The sequence below is a fragment of the Camponotus floridanus genome, unplaced genomic scaffold, assembly GCF_003227725.1.
Source record: "Camponotus floridanus strain SB8 unplaced genomic scaffold, Cflo_v7.5 scaffold324, whole genome shotgun sequence".
NCBI classification, from domain to species: Eukaryota; Metazoa; Arthropoda; class Insecta; order Hymenoptera; family Formicidae; genus Camponotus; species Camponotus floridanus.
Genome location: NW_020229464.1, coordinates 63,081 through 73,478, shown reverse-complemented (window position 1 = coordinate 73,478; position 10,398 = coordinate 63,081). Strand labels below are relative to the sequence as shown.

General features: G+C 31.0%; 1 long non-coding RNA gene across 2 annotated transcripts; it reads left to right on the top strand.

Moving 5' to 3' along the window:
* Positions 1–652: 652 nt before the first annotated feature.
* Positions 653–1,728, top strand: LOC112638578. Of its 2 annotated transcripts, none has more exons than XR_003123092.1 (4): positions 653–680; positions 884–1,227; positions 1,372–1,594; positions 1,670–1,728. It is a non-coding gene; the product is annotated as an uncharacterized LOC112638578 (long non-coding RNA). The 2 variants fall into 2 exon arrangements; XR_003123091.1 differs by lacking the exon at positions 653–680 and adding an exon at positions 713–791.
* Positions 1,729–10,398: the final 8,670 nt, after the last annotated feature.

The following is a 10,398-nucleotide window of genomic DNA, read 5'->3' as shown; positions in this document are numbered from 1 at the left end:
AATTACCAAGTGATCTAGATGTTCTTATTCTTCTTTCTGATTGAAATTAATTGAGGCAAATATTTTTTTAATTAAACGGTAGTATATATTAAATTACATATAATAATGGCGATGGTGGGGATAGATAATGAGTGATTAATATATAATATAATATAATATCGGGTAATATATTTTAATAATTATACTTGATAGATAGATAGATAGATAAATAGATAGAGAGAGAGAGAGAGATCACAAAACTTATTTATATTACAAATTTATTTAATATATACAAACGTTTTGCGTTACTTATGTTATCGACATTTCGTGTACGAGGCATGGAATATACTCCGAAATTATCTTACCCATTGAAAACATTCGTAGATTTGACTACGTAGTTCATGTTTATATTTTTTTGCTTATAGGATGCATTGCTTTCAGAGATCGCCTAAAAGCAGACTATGACAAAACAGAGTGAAAACTATGAACAATTTTGTTGTTTGTTTTATAGATTTTAAAAATGGCTTGTTGTATGCTACATATTTGTAGAGTTGTAAATAATTTGATAAAAATGTTCAAACAATGGTAATGCAAATGAAATATATCATTGTCTCTAAATCATTATATGTAATTAACATATAATATGTATTTAAAATTAATTTATCAATTTAATTCTAATAAAATTATGAAATTTTTTTCAGGTATATATTATTGTTTAATATTGTTTAATTTATTGCTTGTCAGTCATTCACATTTATTAAAAATAGTCACTTTATTAAATAATGTGAGAAACTCTATGTTCTTTGCAAATAGTAAGTAGAACTTTTATGGATATAGCATTTTGATAATAGTTTATATTTACAGTAGAAAATAGTTTGTATTTCACTGTGCTTTTGTTCTATAGGACCTGAAGATGAATTATGAAAGGGTGTGACAAGTATCAGTAATGCAGGAAGACGCAGAGGTAGAGCAAGAAGAGTAGTGAAAAGAGAGACCTAAATAAGGAGCAAATTATTGGCATGGGAAAAATTCCGATACAATTTCCTGGTCTGAACACTTTTGTGTTTAGAGGAAAAGAATTAATTCAACAGCTAAAACTGCTTTTAAATCTTGAAAGAAAGCAAAAACTTATGGAATTACCACAAAATTAGACCAGACCAATGCAAATAAAATTATCGCCATTGGAATGTGGTTGGAGGAGTGTTACAATGAATGGCAGAAGCATTGAATCAGATCTTATTGGAAAAGGTTAATATTTATGCTATTATTGGATTATAATGGTTAAATTACATACATTCAAAAATCATGTGATACGATGTCTATTTTCAATTTTTTGATGTTTCAGTTCTAAATATTAGAATCTTATATAATTAATATCTTTGTTTTCTGCAGATACATTTGAAAGTTTTGAAACCTGGATTTTGGAAAACAAAATGATAACTTGTATGACCAGTAATTTAGCACGTAAGACTAGAATCAATTTATTTTATAGTAACTGGGAATGGAAATGGATTGGCTGGATTTGCGTTATCAAAAGCCAAAGCATCCCTAAAGACGATTAAAAATAGGTCTGGTCAAAGATTAATGTATATTCCTACATATAAGAAACACACTGGTAAGAAAATACTTGTCAATACTATATAATAAAAAATTTATTTCTTCTCTTTTAATATCACTTTGTATTTTTCAGTGTTACATGATTTCTTTACACAGTTTGAGAATATAAAAATATTTGTAAAGAAAATTCATGAAGGATAATGGGCTTGTTTGTCATCATGCGATAAAAGCATGTTGCGAGATAATTGGCATAAAGGATATGTATGCCAAAGTACAAGGAGGAATGTAAAAGCATTCTTTATTGGTTTATTGCAATAAGTGTGAATATAAAGTATTTAAAGGCATATTATACTTTTTATTTAATTTATATTAGAAAGAAACATTTTTTATTTATAAAAATATATATACATATATATATATATATATATATATATATATATATATATATATATGTTAGACATAAAGCTAAAAAAAACGTGGATTGTGTCGATTAATTAATTAATTGTTTTATTTAATTATCAATTTATATATGTATATTATTAACAATGATTTTTTGTTTACTTAAACTTTATAAGGTTGTACATAAGAAACAATCTTTTTTATTTAGTATTTCAAGCATATTTTCATAGAACTTTAATTTAATTATCATATTATTAAAAATACTGAACAAAATAAAGAATTAAAGCTGGCTTTTTCTGTAGTCTCATGGCAGATTATATCAGTAATCATACTTTAATTATTGCAATATATCATGAAACAAATTAATATATCAAATATGCTATATCAAATATGTAGTGTAAATATTTTAATTTTTTCGTATACGATCTATTTTTTATTCTATTGATGTTTTCATAGTGATGCACCTTGAGCATTTTACTTCATATATTTGCAATAAAAATATATTAAAGCAAATTATTTTGCAAATTTATTATTCTAATTTTTATTTAGAAAGAATAAGATTTAAAAAGACGTATGAATTTTTTCAGATTTTTTTATATTTCTATTGAATAAAATGCATCAGATAAAACTGACTTTTCTGTACATTTTAAATGTGCCAAAAGATTCGCTCTTTATTCCACTTACTGCAATAATGTACACTAAAAATGACAGATCTATATTAAAAATGATAGATCTATATTTAGTAGTTGGAAAGAAAGAGAGCAGAAATGAGAAGTGCATCTAGAGAATTTAAAAGAATAAAAAACAAATTTAAAAATAATACAAAAAGATTAATATTATGTATTTTTTTCATGAGGAATGTGGAGCGCACATTTATGCATTTATTTATTTAGATGAGATTTACTTTAGGGCACATTCAGTATTCAACTTTAATTTTATTTTCTCTTTCTTACGATATATAAGTATAACATAATTACCTGCAAATGCTGTCTGTTTTTGTATGCTTACAGTGATACAGAAACAACATTACGAGTACTATATTTACAGATAACATCTGTATAATAAAAAAAGCACCAAAAGTCTAATGGTGAAAAAAGGGTAAATATTGTAGATCAGCATAAGCATCAACCAATTATTCCACCGCTCTGTTTCATTAGAGTTGCAATTTTCTTTTATAATATCATGAATATTATAAATAAGATAGATTTCAGTACGTTTCAAATAAATTTATATATTTTATGTATGTAACACTGCGCACACATATTAAAAGGTGATAATATCGCAGTTATAATAAGATACAATCCTGGCAATGTAGCGATTTTTGGATTCTGAAAATAATTTAATTTATTTTTGAGAAATGCGCACAATACTTGAGCAAATTATTTTTGTGCCATGTATTACCTGTGTTTCCAAACTTCCATACACAGTATCATATTGTCTGCGATATATGAAAAGCTTCATCGACGAAATAAATGGTTGAATATGATTGAGATATAAGAAAAATACTTGTAATGTAGTAATATAGTACTTGTAATGAATAACGTTAATGTGGAATACATAAATATTTTATATTTTAATTTCATATAATCCATATGAGATAAGACACTCATGATTACTTTAAAAATGTGTCCACAAATATAATGTAACTTCAATAGCTGCACATTTATCAAATTAATCCTATTACGTTAAATAAATCACAGCAGCTTGTTTTAATTTAATCTAACCAATTATATTATATGCTCCTCGTTAAAATGTGTAAAACTGTACGTCGCACATTTAATGCGAATAATATACTACGTAATAAAATGTAATACACTAATGAAATAATTAAATATTATTTTTGAAAGCATGATACAATCCAGGCAGCATACGCTTGTATTTACATTCGATATCCATAGACACTGAGAGATTAGGTTAGGTTAGGTTAGGTTAGATCAAACAAATTTATCGTTTAACAGTTGGCAGCCCTACGAGATAGGCTGTACAGTACTGCGCGCGCGTACAAAATAAATTTGAAATCGCTTCTAGTATAATCATCTTCACGCGATCGACTTTATTTGAATTGTACCCAATCGAATTATGATGTCGATTTGTCCGAATGTAATTCGGGACATCGCGATGCTGTATAAGCATCGAATGAGCACGAATTATCTCGCAAATATGATAAATCAAATCTACTCACCGGCTGTTCCACAGGCCGCTCCTCCTCGAAACAGTTCGCTCGCCTCGGGACGTCCCATTCCGATCTTGATGCACACAAATCCACACGATATCATCAACGCGAACGCGCGACACTTTATTCGGCACTCCCGATACTCGCTGGCATCCGATAATCATCATCAAGGGCCCGAATAACGCGACGCAATTTCGCTCCATCTTCGCAATGACGCCATCACTGAATATCGTCAAAAATCGCTGTCGCGCGTTTCCATCGACACACTATAAAAGTCGCGCGATCATCCTTGGACACTCTCGACGCTCGTCCACTCGCGATATTCGTTTAAAAACGGTTAAAAGATGCGAAAAATGCGGACGTACGACGATCCGTGTAACTGCGTATGACTCCGATCACGCGCCAACATGGCGGCCGTATGACGCGTATGACGTATCTGTGACGTAGCTGTGACGTCGAAGCATGCGCCAACATGGCGGCCGAACCACTGTGCATTCGTTTCTGCGCATGGCCATTCCTGTGCTCAACGTTCGCGCAACTTTGATTTCTGAAAGCACATAATGATAAATATATAAAGATAGAATCAATTAATCATATTGATCATATATGTAGACTTGCCCGAAGAAACAGAGAAAAAATTGAGAGATATTTTTAATTTCTTTTTCTTTTAGTAAAGGATGGAAATGTTTATTCATAGGCTTGTTCTTTTTTTCCTCTTTCGCGTAATTTCGATTCAATATATAACGTCAAGAAAATTCATGGTATATTATGCTAATGATATGAATTACGAATGATTCGATTGTTCTATCGCGCTTTTCCAAAGTCAAATCTTATAATATTTAGTTTTGCATTTTAAAAGACTGAGAGCGATTCATATACAGAGTTTGAAGAGATATCCAATGCACGACAAATTATACTTACGTTGATTAGTATTCATCAATACCAAACTGTTAATCGCGAATATGTACATCACTTTCATACATTTTTTTCGCAAAGAACGATGTACGAAATGCAATATTTCGCGCCTCGCGTTTCACTCATGCGGCCATCTTTCTTTGCTGTTTAGTATCGCTATCTGCATTCGCGTTAAACGCCAGAATTACATAGTCAAGATACTTTTCGAGTGCCGGTAAAGTCATCATTTTGTGCATGTCGGTAAATTGTTTTAGAATCACGTCGCGCAAGCATAATTTTTTTATTTGTAATATAACAAAATATGTAATTAAAAATTACTCACCGCATATCTCTCTAGCTGCTCAGGCTCTCTCACTGCTCTCTGGCTGTCCGATATTTTTCCAGATGTCCTCCTTTAGATTTAGGACACACATACATTGCATAAAGCTTCGATATTCTGCAATCTTACCTCATCTCAATTTGAAGAAACACGTGCATTCCTTTCGATAAATGTCCGCACAAAAATATATCGCGCTTCAAATAAATAAAAGTCGATACTGTGCACGATTCTAATCGTACGAAATATATTCGACGATTTTTTTTGGATCATTATATTATCGGAACGTGCGATCAAGACGATTCGAAAACGATGCATGTAGAGAATTTGAAGAAATATGCAATGCACGACAAATTATACTTGCGTCGATTTGTATTCATCAACACCGAACTATTAATCGTGAATAAGTGTACAACTCTTTCGCACATTTTTTTCGCAAAGAACGATATACGAAATGCAATATTTCGCGCCTCGTGTTTCACTCATGCAGCCATCTTTCTTTGCTGTTTAGTATCGCCATCTGCATTCGCGTTAAACGCCAGAATTACATAGTCAAGATACTTTTCGAGTGCCGGTAAAGTCATCATTTTGTGCATGTCGGTAAATTGTTAGAATCGCAAGCATTTTTTTATTTGTAGTATAATAAAATATGTAATTAAAAATTCATGTAAGAAACGTATTTTTAATCAAATTACATATGCTTATTCCGTTACTCTAATACTTGTACGTTAACAGATTTAGGTTACACACATTGCATAAAGCTTCCAGAGAAAAATATCCAGAGGCACAAATATTTTATAAACGCAAATCATGCGAAGATGAAACAATAGATTAAAGAAGCCGTATAATCATTGTACTTTTATGTATAAATGTTTCACAAAATAAAATCTTTATAAATGAAGTGTTACATTAAAAATATTAGTATAAAATTAAATATCGATGTGAGATTTAAAATTTTTTGTCCTTTTTTTTCTTTAGAATTTTTTTACTTTTTTTTCTAAAGATTCTTTAAGCGAGAACTGCTTCTTTCGCAAGACTATTAAACAATTTGTATGTTTGATATTTTCTTAGTAGTTTAAATTTCGTGAAAAAATTCGAGAGAAAATTAGATTTTATTGTATTACTGCACATATCGATTAAATGCTATATCAAATATGTAGTGTAAATATTTTAATTTTTTTGTATACGATCTACTTTTTATTCTATCGATGTTTTCATAGTGATGCACCTTGAGCACTTTGCTTCATGTTTGCAATAAAAATATATTAAAGCAAATTATTTTGCAAATTTATTATTCTAATTTTTATTTAGAAAGATTAAGATTAAAAAAGACGTATGAATTTTTTCAGATATTTCTATTGAAAAAAACGCATCAGATAAAACTGACTTTCCTGTACATTTTAAATGTGCCAAAAGATTTGCTCTTTATTACACTTACTGCAATAATGTACACTAAAAATGACAGATCTATTAAAAATGATAGATCTATATTTAATAGTTGGAAAGAAAGAGAGGAGAAATGAAAAGTGCATCTAGAGAATTTAAAAGAATAAAAAACAAATTTTAAAATAATAATACATAAAGATTAATATTATGTATTTTTTTCATGAGGAATGTGGGGCGCACATTTATGCATTTATTTATTTAGATGAGATTTACTTTAGAGCACATTCAGTATTCAACTTTAATTTTATTTTCTCTTTCTTACGATATATAAGTATAACATAATTACCTGCAAATGCTATCATTTTTGTATGCTTACAGTGATACAGAAACAACATTACAAGTACTATATTTACAGATAACATCTGTATAATAAAAAAAACACCAAAAGTCTAATGGTGAAAAAAGGGTAAATATTGTAGACCAGCATAAGTATCAATCAATTATTCCACCGCTCTGTTTCATTAGAGTTGCAATTTTCTTTTATAATATCATGAATATTATAAATAAGATAAAGATTTCAGTACGTTTCAAATAAATTTATATATTTTATGTATGTAATACTGCGCACACATATTAAAAGGTGATAATATCGCAGTTATAATAAGATACAATCCTGGCAATGTAGTGATGTTTGGATTCTGAAAATAATTTAATTTGATTTATTTTTAAGAAATGCGCACAATACTTGAGAGCAAATTATTTTTGTGCCATGTATTACCTGTGTAAAATTCCACACACAGTATCATATTGTCTGCGGTATATGAAAAGCTTCATCGATGAAATAATGTGATAATACAATTGAGATATAAGAAAAATAATATAGTACTTGTAATGAAAAACGTTAATGTGGAATACATAAATTTTATATTTTAATTTTATGTAATCGAGATGAGATAAGACACTCATGATTACTTTAAAAATGTGTCCACAAATATCATGTAACTTCAATAGCTGCACATTTGTCAAATTAATCCTATTACGTTAAATGTATCACAGCAGCTTGTTTTAATTTAATCTAACTTAACCAGTTATATTATATGCTCCTCATTAAAATGTGTAAAACTGTACGTCGCACATTTAATGCGATTAATATACTACGTAATAAAATGTAATACACTAATGAAATAATTAAATATTATTTTTGAAAGCATGATACAATCCAGGCAGCATACGCTTGTATTTACATTCGATATCCATAGACACTGAGAGATTAGGTTAGGTTAGGTTAGGTTAGATCAAACAAATTTATCGTTTAATAGTTGGCAGCCCTACGAGATAGGCTGTGCAGCATTGCGCGCGCGTACAAAATAAATTTGAAAGCGCTTCTAGCATAACCATCTTCACGCGATCGACTTTATTTGAATTGCACCGAATCGAATTATGATGACGATTTGTCCGAATGTAATTCGGGACATCGCGATGCTGTATAAGCGTCGAATGAGCACGAATTATCTCGCAAATATGATAAATCAAATCTACTCACCGGCTGTTCCACAGGCCGCTCCTCCTCGAAACAGTTCGCTCGCCTCGGGATGTCCCATTCCGATCTTGATGCACACAAATCCACACGATATCATCAACGCGAACGCGCGACACTTTATTCGGCACTCCCGATACTCGCTCGCATCCGATAATCATCATCAAGGGCCCGAATAACGCGACGCAATTTCGCTCCATCTTCGCAATGACGCCATCACTGAATATCGTCAAAAATCGCTGTTGCGCGTTTCCATCGACACACTATCAAAGTCGCGCGATCATCCTTGGACACTCTCGACGCTCGTTCACTCGCGATATTCGTTTAGAAACGGTTAAAAGATGCGAAAAATGCGGACGTACGACGATCCGTGTAACTGCGTATGACTCCGATTCACGCGCCAACATGGCGGCCGTATGACGCGTATGACGTAGCTGTGACGTCGCAGCACGCGCCAACATGGCGGCCGAACCACTGTGCATTCGTTTCTGCGCATGGCCATTCCTGTGCTCAACGTTCGCGCAACTTTGATTTCTGAAAGCACATAATGATAAATATATAAAGATAGAATCAATTAATCATATTGGTCATATATGTAGACTTGTCCGAAGAAACAGAGAAAAAATTGAGAGATATTTTTAATTTCTTTTTCTTTTAGTAAAGGATGGAAATGTCTATTCATAGGCTTGTTCTTTTTTTCCTCTTTCGCGCAATTCCGATTTAATATATAACGTAGAAAATTTATAGTATATTATGCTAATGATATGAATTACGAATGATTCGATTGTTTTATCGCGCTTTTTCAAAGTCAAATCTTATAATATTTAGTTTTGCATTTTAAAAGACTGAGAGCGAACTAAATAAATAAATAAATAAATAAGTGATGTTGAGATAAAGAAAAAGAAGACTCATAAATAAATAAATATATAAATATATAATAAAGATTGATATTAATATATACATATATATCGTACGAACTTGTACGATCTCAAAATCTTTATCTTTTATTCCGTTACTCGAATACTTGTATGTTAACAGATTTAGGTTACACACATTGCATAAAGCTTCGATATTTTGCAATCTTACCTCATCTCAATTTGGAGAAGCACGTGCATTCCTTTCGATAAATGTCCGCACAAAAATACGTCGCGCTTCAAATAAATAAAAGTCTCTCGATACTGTGCACGATTCTAATCGTACGAAATATATTCGACGATCTTTTTTGGATCACTGTGTTATCGGAACGTACGATCAGGACGATTCGAAAACGATGCATGTACAGAGTTTGAAGATATCCAATGCACGACAAATTATACTTGCGTTGATTAATATTCATCAAAACTGAACTATTAATCGCGAATACGTACAACACTTTCACACATTTTTTTCGCAAAGAACGATATAAAATGCAATATTTCGCGCCTCGCGTTTCACTCATGCGACCATCTTTCTTTGCTGTTTACTATCGCCATCTGCATTCGCGTTAAATGCCAGAATTACGTAGTCAAGTTTCTTTTTGACTGCCGGTAAAGTCATCATTTTGTGCATGTCGGTAAATTGTTAGAATCACGTCGCGCGCGCATGATTTTTGTAGCATAACAAAATATGTAATTAAAAATTCATGTAAAAAACGTATTTTTAATCAAATTATATATACTATCGAGAAAATAAAAAAATAATAAGCAATGTATCTATTTTGAAAATAATATATATAAATAATAAATAATTTTTAAAAATTACTCACCGCATATCTCTTTGGCTGCCTCAAGCTCTCTTACTGCTCTCTGGCTGTCCGATACTTTTCCAAATGTTCTCCTTTTTTCTTCATCCTTTGCTGTTTCCTCATAGCACTCATATTCACTCGCGAACAAGCAATTAATTATATTTAGTCATATATAAAACGATCGCGAGACACTTTGCACGAAACTCCCGATCGCAAAATAATCGATAAATACAAGATACGTATTTTATTATACGTATTATAAGAGAGGAACATAAAAACTATTGCAATTCGCTCGACTTTTAAAACGAAGTCAAAATCATGCGCCACGCGATTCTTACATTATTGCTATTTTTATTGGTCGATGTATAATGTATGCACAATAACGCGAATCATTAAATTGAAATATTAAACTA